Consider the following 12,515-nt stretch of genomic DNA (forward strand, 5'->3'; position numbering starts at 1 on the left):
AAATATATATATTTTGCTAACAAGCAAAAATAACAATGCCATCATATAAACATGCATTATAGTGCATAATATTTACGTGCTTACTTCTTACTGATCTGAAGAAGTTATGTATAAAAGTGCAGTTGTGTATAAAAGTGCTGAGAACAATCTTTACTGTTTGTAAAGTAGGGGTGTGACAAAATATTGAAATGGTGATATGTCGTGAAAGTTTGTATCCCAAAAGGTTAGCGATATGCTCCTGCCAAGAATCGAGATATTATTCTAAAAAGGTTTTATCATGTAGAACTAACTCAGATAAAAAGCTTGAAAAAATAATGAACTAGTTCAAAAGTGCAACTTTTTAGCATTCAGAAACCCTACAAGAAATGAAGAAAAAAACATTGTGGTGGTCAGTAAATGTTAATTTTATTGAGCAAGTGCAGGGAAATACAGGACTGTCTCAGATAATTAGAATATTGTGATAAAGTTCTTTACTTTCTGTAATGCAATTAAAAAAACAAAAATGTCATACATTCTGGATTCATTACACATCAACTGAACTATTTCAAGCCTTTTATTATTTGAATATTGCTGAATTTGGCTTACAGCTTAAGAAAACTCAAAAATCCTATCTCAAAATATTAGAATATCATGAAAAAGTATACAAGTAGGCTATTCAACTAATCACCTGAATCATCTAATTAACTCGAAACACCTGCGAGGGTTTCCTGAGCCTTAAAAACACTCAGCTTGGTTCAGTAAACTAAATCACAAGTATGGGGAAGACTGCTGATCTGACTGCTGTCCAGAGGACCATCATTGATACCCTCCATCAGGAGGGTAAGACACAAAAAGAAATTTCTCAAAGAGCAGGCTGTTCACAGAGTGCAGTTTCAAAGCATATCCACAAAAAGTCTGTTGGAAGGGAAAAATGTGGCCGGAAACGCTGCACAACCAAGAGAGATGACCGCAGCCTTAACAAAATTGTGAAGAAGAGCCGCTTCCAGAATTTGGGGGAGCTTCAAAGACAGTGGGCTGAAGCTGGAGTCCAGGTATCAAAAGCCACAGTTCACAGACGTGTCCGGGAAATGGGCTACAATAGCCGTATTCCCATGGTCAAGACACTTCTGAACTCAAGACAACGGAAGAAGCGTCTGACTTGGGGTATGGAGAAGAAGCACTGGACAGTTGCAGAGTGGTCCAAAGTCCTCTTTTCAGACGAAAGCAAGTTTTGCATTTCATTTGGAAGTCAAGGCGCCAGAGTCTGGAGAAAGGCTGGAGAGGAGCAAAATCCAAGTTGCTTGAAATCCAGTGTGAAGTTCCCACAGTCAGCAATGGTTTGGGGAGCCATGTCAGCTGCTGGTGTTGGTCCACTGTGTTTCATCAAGTCCAGAGTAAATGCAACTGTGTACCAAGAGATTTTAGAGCACTACATGCTTCTATCTGCTGAAAAGCTCTATGGAGATGAGGATTTCATTTTCCAGCATGATCTGGCACCTGCCCACAGTGCCAAAACCACCAGTAACTGGTGCACTGACCATGGCATCACTGTCCTTGATTGGCCTGCTAATTCCCCTGACCTGAACCCCATCGAGAATTTGTGGGGTATAGTTAAGAAGAAGATGAAAGACACCAGACCTACAAATGCAAATGAGCTGAAGGCCGCTATCGAAGCATCAATAACACCTCAGCAATGCCACAGGCTGATTGCCTCCATGCCACGCCGGATTGATGCAGTAATCCGTGCAAAAGGATTCCCAACCAAGTACTGAGTGCATCAATGGACATTTTCAAATGTTTGATTTAGTTTTGCTGTTATAAAATTATTTTTTTACTTGGTCTGAGGAAGTATTCTAATTTTTTGATATAGGATTTTTGAGGTTTCTTAAGCTGTAAGCCAAAATCAGCAATATTCAAATAATAAAAGGCTTGAAATAATTCAGTTGATGTGTAATGAATCCAGAATGTATGACATTTTTGTTTTTGTAATTGCATTACAGAAAGTAAAGAACTTTATCACAATATTCTAATTATCTGAGACAGTCCTGTATATATGGAATCACTCCATTCTGAGGAAAAAAAATATGGAATCAGGAGAAACAAACATAGAAATAACAACACACATCTCTAGTATTTAGTAGCACCACCCCTGGCTTTTATGACAGCTTGCAGTCTCTGAGGCATAGACTTGATGAGTCTTCTTCATCAATTTGGTGCCAACTCTCTTTGATTGCAGTTGCCAGATCATCCATGTAGGTCGGAGCCTTGCGGTGGACCATTTTTTTCAATTTCCACCACAGGTTATCAATAGGGTTGGGATCTGGGCTATTTGCAGGCTGGATGAGTCTTTCTCCAAGGAATGCTTTAACACTCTTAGCTCTGTGGCATGATGCGCTGTCATCTTGGAAAATGACAAACATATTTTCAATTGAAGGGATTAGAAAGCTGTCTAAAAATTCAATGTAAACTTGTGCATTTATTGAAGATTTAACCACAGCCATCTCCCCAGTGCCTTTGCCTGACATGCAGCCCCATATCATCAAGGACTGAGAGAATTGTGACTGACTTTTCACTGGAACAGCACCAAACAAATGTTCCAGCATCATCACTGTCAGGGAAGTTCAGTTTGAACCCCGAGAAAAATACCAAAACATAACTCAAAATGAGAATGATGAATGAACCAGCCAAGGATTGCCTGCTTCGAAGCCTTTTATATAACATGATATATCGCGGGCACAAAATGATGACCCAGCTAGGAGCTGAGGTCAACCAGAAAGTTCGAAACTGTTCACTAGAAGCTAGAAACTTATACTGTTAAAAAAGGGCGGTGCCAAAGCGCACCGTGAATCGAAACTTTACCAAGAAACGAAACTCATCATCTCACAAACCTTGGTATTTTTCCATACAAAACATCTCAAGTTACAGAAAAACATCTCTCATAGGGGAAAATCCACCTTTAGCTATAACCTTGAATCAGCAGCTGTGGCCAGGAAGAAGTTTGATAAGCCATAGTTGCTATATTGTACTCATTCAGGGCATATTGGAAACAACAGGAACATGACAGTCCATATTTGGGCATATTGACTTCGTCTACAATCGTCAAGGCTATGAGAAGGCCCACTCAAAAAGATTACAACAGATTGTTCTAACAATGATACTATATGCTATAATGTTCTCATGCAAGCATTACAAAAGCATTCAAAGTATAATATATAATGGTTGTGGTTTAAGCATGAATAAATTCTCTCACAATTCCCACCTGTTTATCATGTTTATAAACACAATACATGACATGACATGACATGACACTCATTGCTTGAGTAGGAAAGAAACCCATCAAAAAAACTTGGCAAAGGAAAAAGATGGAAACCAAACTCTCATTATACGCTGTTTCTTGGTCCTATAAATGTATGTACATAGCACCATCTAAAACTCCTGACAACGCTTTTCGGTTAATCCTTCATAAACCATTAGCTTATCTTGTGAAAACAGATGTTATTTGTACAACATTTTCTCCGAACCTTTCCAACGGTCATTTTCTTTAGCTTGTGGGAGAGCGTAAATAATTTGTAATTAAATGCAAAAGTTCTGCATAACGTGCATTATGATGTCATACAGATCAAGCTTATATTACATTTCCCTCCTGGTGTGGGTTTAAAACAAAGTGCAACAATGGGCACTTGGCGTTTACATCTAAACCATTATTTTTCCCAAGTCGGGCTTTACACCACAACGTGGAGTTGGAAGACCCGATAGGGGTGAAAACCTGCTAATCAGGACAAAATTCCCCTATTCCCTCCCCGCATGGGGACGAGAGCCTCATGGCCTGGAATCCCTGGAAAAGACAAACAACTAAAACACGAATGTATAATATGTTTGTACAATCGGGAACTCTTTTGACATACAGTGCCTTGCAAAAGTATTCGGCCCCCTTGAACCTTGCAGCCTTTCACCACATTTCAGGCTTCAAACATAAAGATATAAAATTTTAATTTTTTGTCAAGAATCAACAACAAGTGGGACACAATCGTGAAGTGGAACAAAATTTATTGGATAATTTAAACTTTTTTAACAAATAAAAAACTGAAAAGTGGGGCGTGCAATATTATTCGGCCCCCTTGCGTTAATACTTTGTAGCGCCACCTTTTGCTCCAATTACAGCTGCAAGTCGCTTGGGGTATGTTTCTATCAGTTTTGCACATCGAGAGACTGACATTATTGCCCATTCTTCCTTGCAAAACAGCTCGAGCTCAGTGAGGTTGGATGGAGAGTGTTTGTGAACAGCAGTCTTCAGCTCTTTCCACAGATTCTCGATTGGATTCAGGTCTGGACTTTGACTTGGCCATTCTAACACCTGGATACGTTTATTTTTGAACCATTCCATTGTAGATTTGGCTTTATGTTTTGGATCATTGTCCTGTTGGAAGATAAATCTCCGTCCCAGTCTCAGGTCTTGTGCAGATACCAACAGGTTTTCTTCCAGAATGTTCCTGTATTTGGCTGCATCCATCTTCCCGTCAATTTTAACCATCTTCCCTGTCCCTGCTGAAGAAAAGCAGGCCCAAACCATGATGCTGCCACCACCATGTTTGACAGTGGGGATGGTGTGTTCAGGGTGATGAGCTGTGTTGCTTTTACGCCAAACATATCGTTTTGCATTGTGGCCAAAAAGTTCAATTTTGGTTTCATCTGACCAGAGCACCTTCTTCCACATGTTTGGTGTGTCTCCCAGGTGGCTTGTGGCAAACTTTAAACGAGACTTTTTATGGATATCTTTGAGAAATGGCTTTCTTCTTGCCACTCTTCCATAAAGGCCAGATTTGTGCAGTGTACAACTGATTGTTGTCCTATGGACAGACTCTCCCACCTCAGCTGTAGATCTCTGCAGTTCATCCAGAGTGATCATGGGCCTCTTGGCTGCATCTCTGATCAGTTTACTCCTTGTTTGAGAAGAAAGTTTGGAAGGACGGCCGGGTCTTGGTAGATTTGCAGTGGTCTGATGCTCCTTCCATTTCAATATGATGGCTTGCACAGTGCCCCTTGAGATGTTTAAAGCTTGGGAAATCTTTTTGTATCCAAATCCGGCTTTAAACTTCTCCACAACAGTATCTCGGACCTGCCTGGTGTGTTCCTTGGTTTTCATAATGCTCTCTGCACTTTAAACAGAACCCTGAGACTATCACAGAGCAGGTGCATTTATACGGAGACTTGATTACACACAGGTGGATTCTATTGATCATCATCGGTCATTTAGGACAACATTGGATCATTCAGAGATCCTCACTGAACTTCTGGAGTGAGTTTGCTGCACTGAAAGTAAAGGGGCCGAATATTATTGCACGCCCCACTTTTCAGTTTTTTATTTGTTAAAAAAGTTTAAATTATCCAATAAATGTTGTTCCACTTCACGATTGTGTCCCACTTGTTGTTGATTCTTGACAAAAAAATTAAATTTCATATCTTTATGTTTGAAGCCTGAAATGTGGCGAAAGGTTGCAAGATTCAAGGGGGCCAAATACTTTTGCAAGGCACTGTACATAAAGATGAATTATCACTTTATCTCTGTTCCCATTAACATAATTTGTCAACACTATTAATTATTATAATTTACTCACAAACATTATTTCAATTTTCCATATCAAAGTGTGTAGTCCACATAAGTCAAAATCTGACTTTTTGACCCAGGCAAAGTTTTTCATTTGCATGGGAGAGTATTGTGGGGCTGACAACACTCTTTTAAGCAATCCCTTTTTTATTCCACTATGACTTCTCTGCTATTCTTTAACACTTAAAACACTACCTCTTATAGCATTCAATTCAAATTTTAATTCCAATCATTTTCAACTGACATCCATATAATTTATAATGGAGGATAATTCAGCAGTCCAGAGGAGAACAAAGAATGTTTTTTCGTGCACTAAAAAACATCCATTTGTATTTCACTCCAGGTTGGCAGAACTATCTGCTTTACGTGTGAATTTTAGAACGTTTTTTATTCCCAACTTTTGATTTGCTATCATTATTTATACACTCCCTGTAACAACTTGTTTCCCTATTTTAGACTATTTCTGCCATTCTTAAAAAGCGGCAAGTTTAAAATTGCTCTAACGTCTGCTAAAACTGATCTTCCACCAGCTGTCAATATTTTTTTATTTGGTGACATATACCAAACCACTGCTCCTTCCTCAACAGGAGTTTGCTAATCAACATTTGGACCTCTCTTTATCTATAAGATTTGTATTGTTATCTATTATCATTCCCAAGAATTAATGGGAAGTCTTTTGACAGTTCTTTCAGTATTTTGCCATGTGCTTCAAAATCTAATTTAGTCAATCTATTTACTATGTCATTATGTGTGATTCCTTTTCTCTTTAAATCTTCCAATAATGAATACATTTTTCTATTTCTGAATCACCTTCTTCATTGTAAATTTAATAACGTCTCACTAAGATAATTTCTCTTAAATCTAACCGAATAATTTTCTCCATCTTATTTTGAATGTTAAAGACTAGTTTAAAGATTAATACATCAAATTACTCTACTTACTTGGAGTAAATATTATTTGTTCTTATTAGCTCTAAAAGTTCGTCATTTTTCACCTGAATTCAGATTTTACTTTCAAATGATATTGTCGACAATACCTATTCATGAATAAAGAATATCTCTAACAATCTAATTATCTTTTTATCAAATATACTAGCTCTTTGCTTAAAATAAATCTGTTAAGTTTATTTTCAAATAGCTATTTATCAACAGTTGATATTTTCCTTTTTCAAAACATTAACTATTTTCTTTCTCTTTTAGCCAGTCTCTATTTTCTTTTAAGAGCGTTCTATAAGTTTCAATGTAGTTCAATAGTCTATTTTTATCTCTAATGAGATTCCATTTCAAAATTCATATCCTAAATAGTATAAGGGAAAGTCTGGAATATTCCCAGCTGCAATCACAACCTTCCCTTACAATTAATTTGGGCAAAAACCCAGCGGATGCCGTCGAGGACCCCATGTTGCTATGGGCCACCGAAGGGCCGCACTCCTTATGTTGAAAAACTTCTAGTTTTTTCCAATTTTGCGCAATAAACGGTCAGCTATTTACGCACAATTTCCTCACTTATCGACGCTCCTCTCACACGCCCAAACCTTTCTCAGTCAGACTTTCTCAGCTCCTTTTTTCCACTTCAGACGCCCACCAAACAACCAAACACATTCGCTACCCATCTTTACTTAGATTTACGGTTACCTCTGCCCTCAGTACAACTTACTCAAACTTTCAACAGCACTATTCAACAATTGTCACGATCCACACAAAGAGTCATGAAAGAAAGACACAAGGCAGTCTCAATCACTCTCACCGAGTCAATAACATGCAAAGTAGTAGTTCAGCAGATGGAATGCTTCCCATAATTTCTCCCACTCATACAACAGTCACATAACAACAAAGCTCCCACTTACTTCGAAAAGAACCCACATAATGATATCAGCTAAACAGTAAACACCAACATTAAACATTCACAATGACTTATCATACAAGACAGTACAATCACAAAAACAAATCAAAGTCACCGTACATTCTACTAGTAGTTCACACCAGACCAAAAATTAAAAAAAACATACAAACAATTTGAGCTCAATTACAAGTTGACAACCTGTCAACACAAATCCATGGACCATCCCTTTGTTCATTGGTGCCGATTGCGTTTGGATTAATGGTAAATGGTTCTATACTTGTATAGCGCTTTCCCACCTTTCAACGTGCTCAAAAGCGCTCTACACTACAGTGTCATCCACCGATCAATGCAGCGGACTTACCGACTTCCTTCGTACGCGGGGACCCACGAATCAAATACTGTACAATTAGACTGGTGTCGACGACCAAGTCTATCCTGACGAAGAAACACGTCTTGCGTGGGACGTACGTTCCCAACACATCTTGACAAAATAAATTTGTCTCACGTGCAGAGGTTGCGCTAGACATTTTCGTTGTCTGTCATTTTGACTGACAGGGTCATAAAAATCCGGTCATAGTCTATTTTTACCCGTCACTTAAATTTTTAAAATGATAATGATGACATATTCAATAGTATTTAGTTTTCATTCATTTTTAATTAATATTGTAACGCTTGCTTGGCGGCGAAAAATTAGACACGGAAGTCGTGGTATTTTTCTCCCTTTTTACTCTGCTCACCGCCAACAACTCCGCCCCTAAAGAAAAGGAGGCAACGATATAGACCCCAATCACCAACGTCACACAATGATCTTAATTGTGGTTGTCAGCCCAAAATCTTCTAAATATATATTAAATGCATCTTACCAGATATAAAAAGACTACTACATAGTCTGTGGTGATCGTTTGCATACCTTTTAAGTTGTAGAAATTGCAAATAGGGAGATTTCTGTTTGCCAACCCCGATGACGCGCGCGCGCGCGACAATCGCTAAGACAAAATGCAACCATTTTTTTTCAAGTTCATTTTGGTCACAACACTTGTGTAAAAATTAACTACACTGTCAAAGAACCTCTTTTTGGTGGCATCAGAGATAGTATTCAACTTGCTCCATGTATTGTCTGGCATCATGTGATACTGCTATGTTGCCTGTGTCATGCCAGTTCTCCTTGTTCCTGTAATCAACATCTAGGATATCCTCAGCTTTCCTGATCACATCCATTTGCACAAATTTGGACATCAGCTTCCTCAGCAGCCTCTTCATCTCATCAACCATCACTCCAATTAGGGTTTGGTCAGACTAAATCAGCAAGATTAAAAACATTAATTACATCATTTAGAAAATTAATCATATTTGTTTTCAAAAGTATCTTTGTTATGGCAGTTTTTTAATTGAATTGTAACCTAGAATTGAAACTTTATATTTTTTTGTTTCAGCACAGTAATAATGATATAATGTAATAAAGTGTATAGTATACTCTTTAGCTTTAGCATAATAGCTAATCTAAATGATTAAACTTCAAGTAAGTAACGATATGCTTTCTCACTTAAATTCATATATTGTGGGGGTAGGACCGCAGTGGTTTAATATTCCATGATGTTTGATCCACGAAAACACAGAGTAAAGCAGCGACTTCTTCCTCATCGTTCTCCCATCATTAGCTGTAATGCTTTTAGCATTAGGCTAGTTAGCTATCGCTGGCAGGTAAGACTTACGGCAATTACGTTGACGAACGTCGTTTTTCCCGAATACGGAGGCCGACCAGGGTCAGCTCCATCTCTTCCTTCCAAAATAAAGACTTGAACCAGTCTAAAAGCCGGTTTATTAGTGCCAGCATCTTGGGAAGTCGGTGGTGCTTTGCCTCTTCCCTCCCTGTCAGATGTACTGGTTGGGCTTTTCCAGCTCTGAAGGGGAGTGAGGGCAGGGAAGTCGGAGACGGCCAGGCTATTCGTTGTTGGTCACTTTCCAAATCGGGCCGAATGGTATCGTTACAAAACGGTGACAAACAAAAACGTAAAAAAAAAAAAAAAAAAAAAAAAAAAAATTGACATTTTTGGAAAATCGGGAGATTTGGCTTTCTAATCGTGAGGCGTGAGCATTGGGGTCAAAATCGGGAGTCTCCCGACCAAACCTTAACAGGTCTGCGTTTGGTACCCAGATTTCTTGTCGAATTACAGCAGTCCATCTCCCTCTCATCTTCGCGTCTCTCAGAATACGGTAGAACTTCAAGTCTCTCCGTCTATCTTCTCTGTTACAGCAACCAACCGCAACACACGCCTTCACCATTTTGATTGTTAATATTGACGAGCAGAAAAACACGCCGTAATAGGAGGCATGTACGTAGCGGTAATGTATAAACATGACGGGCTGACACACAATATGGCGGCTCCGGTCAGGGGGGTGGAGTTGTGACGTCATGTGATTGGGGTCTATACACAGGCGGCAATCTTGTCCATCAATTGGATGACGCGCTGGCACACCGGGTGCACCAATAAGAACCTCGCGTTGATGTGTCAATCACGGTGCCGCCGCCAGACCCCGGTTACGCTACAATATTCTGACAGAATAGCCAACGACGTCATGCATTGAGAGACAATAGCTAATTAATATGCTAACTCGCCACCCTTTGGTCTGGGGTGTGAATTGCAACCTGTCAAAATGACTGACGGACTTCAGTTTTTTCCGTCACCGTTTTAAAAAACCGGTCAACGACGGAAAATTTCCGGTTAACGCGACCCCTGCTCACGTGGAACCTAGGTTTCCCAACGTGTCCAATTACACGGGACATACAAATCCCAGTGTATCCTGTTGTATACAACTTAACCTGACAAAATAAATTTGTCTCACGTACGTGTCCAATTACACGGGCCTTCCCAGTGTATCCTGTGTTAATTACAACAATTAACACTAACCTTGTTCAATCCTGGTTGCTGGTTGACTCATTCTCAAGTTCAAATGCCGTTTGCAATTCACCGATGGAGGATGTCCACGTCCTGTTCCCCGGAGGTTGTAAGGCTCCGGGCGGTGCGCACCTGTCAGACGTCGTCGATCATCCACCGGCGAAGGGCGTTGGCATCCGGCTCGAAGGACCAAGTTAAAATGTCAGGGAAGTTCAGTTTGAACCCCGAGAAAAATACCAAAACATAACTCAAAATGAGAATGATGAATGAACCAGCCAAGGATTGCTTGCTTCGAAGACTTTTATATAACATGATATATCACGGGCACAAAATGATGACCCATCTAGGAGCTGAGGTCAACCAGAAAGTACGAAACTGTTCACTAGAAGCTAGAAACTTATACTGTTAAAAAAGGGCGGTGCCAAATTTCTACAATTTCTTTAGTGTTTCTGAATGCTAAAGAGTTTCACTTTTGAACCAATTCATTATTTTCATCAAGCTTTTTATCTAAGGCTGTTCTACATGATAAAACTTTTTTAGAACGATATCTCGATTCTTGGAAGGAGCATATTGATAACCTTTTGGGATACAGAGTATCACGATAGATCACCATTTCGATATTTTGTCACACCCCTACCTCTAACCGATCTGATTTTCAGTATCTGTGTTGGCTCCCAATATGATTATTTTTGGTGTATCGGATTTGGTTTCAAGATCGGATCTGATCCAGTAGTCGCGTGTTTTCAGTAGCATTGTGCTTTTTGGCTGCTGTAAATCAAACCACAACGCAAATGTATAAATTTACTGCTTTAAAATAAAAAATAAATACCGAAAGTAACAGTGCATCGTGTAATATTCTTTGTTTCCGAGAGCTAAAATGTCACTGTCGTTGCGCTGCTAATGCTACAACATTGTCACATGAATCTCACCAAGCAAAATGTCCTCAGGCATCTTTCTCAATCTGGGTACTGCATAGAGCTGGGAATCTTTGGGCACCTAACGATTCGATTACGATTACGATTCAGAGGCTCCGATTCGATTATAAAACGATTATTGATGCACCCCACCTCCCTTTTTTTTAAATTTATTTATTTATTTATTTATTTTTATAAAATTGTTCAAAAATACTTTCAGGCTAAACCAAATTACTATTTCAGTATCAAGTTACCATATAGCAGTAAACAAATATACAAAAATAACAGTAAATAAAAAACTCCAGTCCCCATTCTGTATCAGCAGCTTTAAACTACATTCAATTAATTTAATGTTGTGAATCAACCGTTAAAGTTGTTAAAATTGCTCCCGTTATTCCATAATTTCCCTTTTGTCTACTTTCGACATGTGAAAGTTTTAAAAGTATTTTAAAGATAGATTCAAGTCAATATTTTACCAATTTAGGAGTATTTTAGATAAAAAGTTAATTAGGTTTGGTTGGAAGGTTCGCTACAACAGCCTTGCAGGGAGGTGTACTGCTTTAAGATGGCGGCCGTTTACTAACGCCCGCATCTAGCTTTTTGTAGGTGAGCTGCTAACGCTACCGAATCCGTAATGCATCTAGTCCTATATAAATGATATCTACCATAACATTATGCTACTTAGTAGCAGCTTTTCGGCAGCAGTCAGGTATGTTGTTGTGTTTTTTTTATCTCGTGGCATGAGCTAGAGCCGTGAGTTGAGCATTGGCATTACCTGAGGTGCCGGGTAATGAGAAGCATGATGTTTAGCTACTCTCGCTCCGTTCCTCATTAACCGCGCGGCGCGCTGAGTGTGTTGTACTTCCACTTTACTTGGCATATTTCAGTAATCGGAATTTGGGTGTTTGTGAATCGTTCTCGAATCTTCCACGGCCGAATCGCGAATAATCTAAGAATCGGAAATTTTGCACACCTCTAGTACTGCATATGCAATATTTGTTCAGAAATAGCACTGTTACATCAATATTTATGCACAAACTGTAATTTTCACGATCATATCAGGTCAGCCATCTGCCTCCTTGTCTGAGTACTGTAAAATGTCACATGCGCACTGTTGCGCTCCTGTTATTTTACCACGAAATCACCACTTGCTGCACTTTTTCACTTTATTCCCAATCTGAAATTTGGAAATTTGTCCCATACTGCCATCTTGTGGCGAAAAATGTCAATATGTAACAAGCAATAGGAACTACAGCAGGGGTAGCCAACCCTGGTCCT

General features: G+C 39.2%; 1 protein-coding gene across 3 annotated transcripts in view; it reads left to right on the plus strand.

Moving 5' to 3' along the window:
* Positions 1-12,515, plus strand: part of LOC130912847 (mitochondrial import receptor subunit TOM70-like) — an 88,075-nt gene that overhangs the window by 34,337 nt on the left and 41,223 nt on the right. The gene's annotated exons all lie outside the window — the stretch shown is intronic.

Source organism: Corythoichthys intestinalis, chromosome 3 (assembly GCF_030265065.1).
Source record: "Corythoichthys intestinalis isolate RoL2023-P3 chromosome 3, ASM3026506v1, whole genome shotgun sequence".
NCBI classification, from domain to species: domain Eukaryota; kingdom Metazoa; phylum Chordata; class Actinopteri; order Syngnathiformes; family Syngnathidae; genus Corythoichthys; species Corythoichthys intestinalis.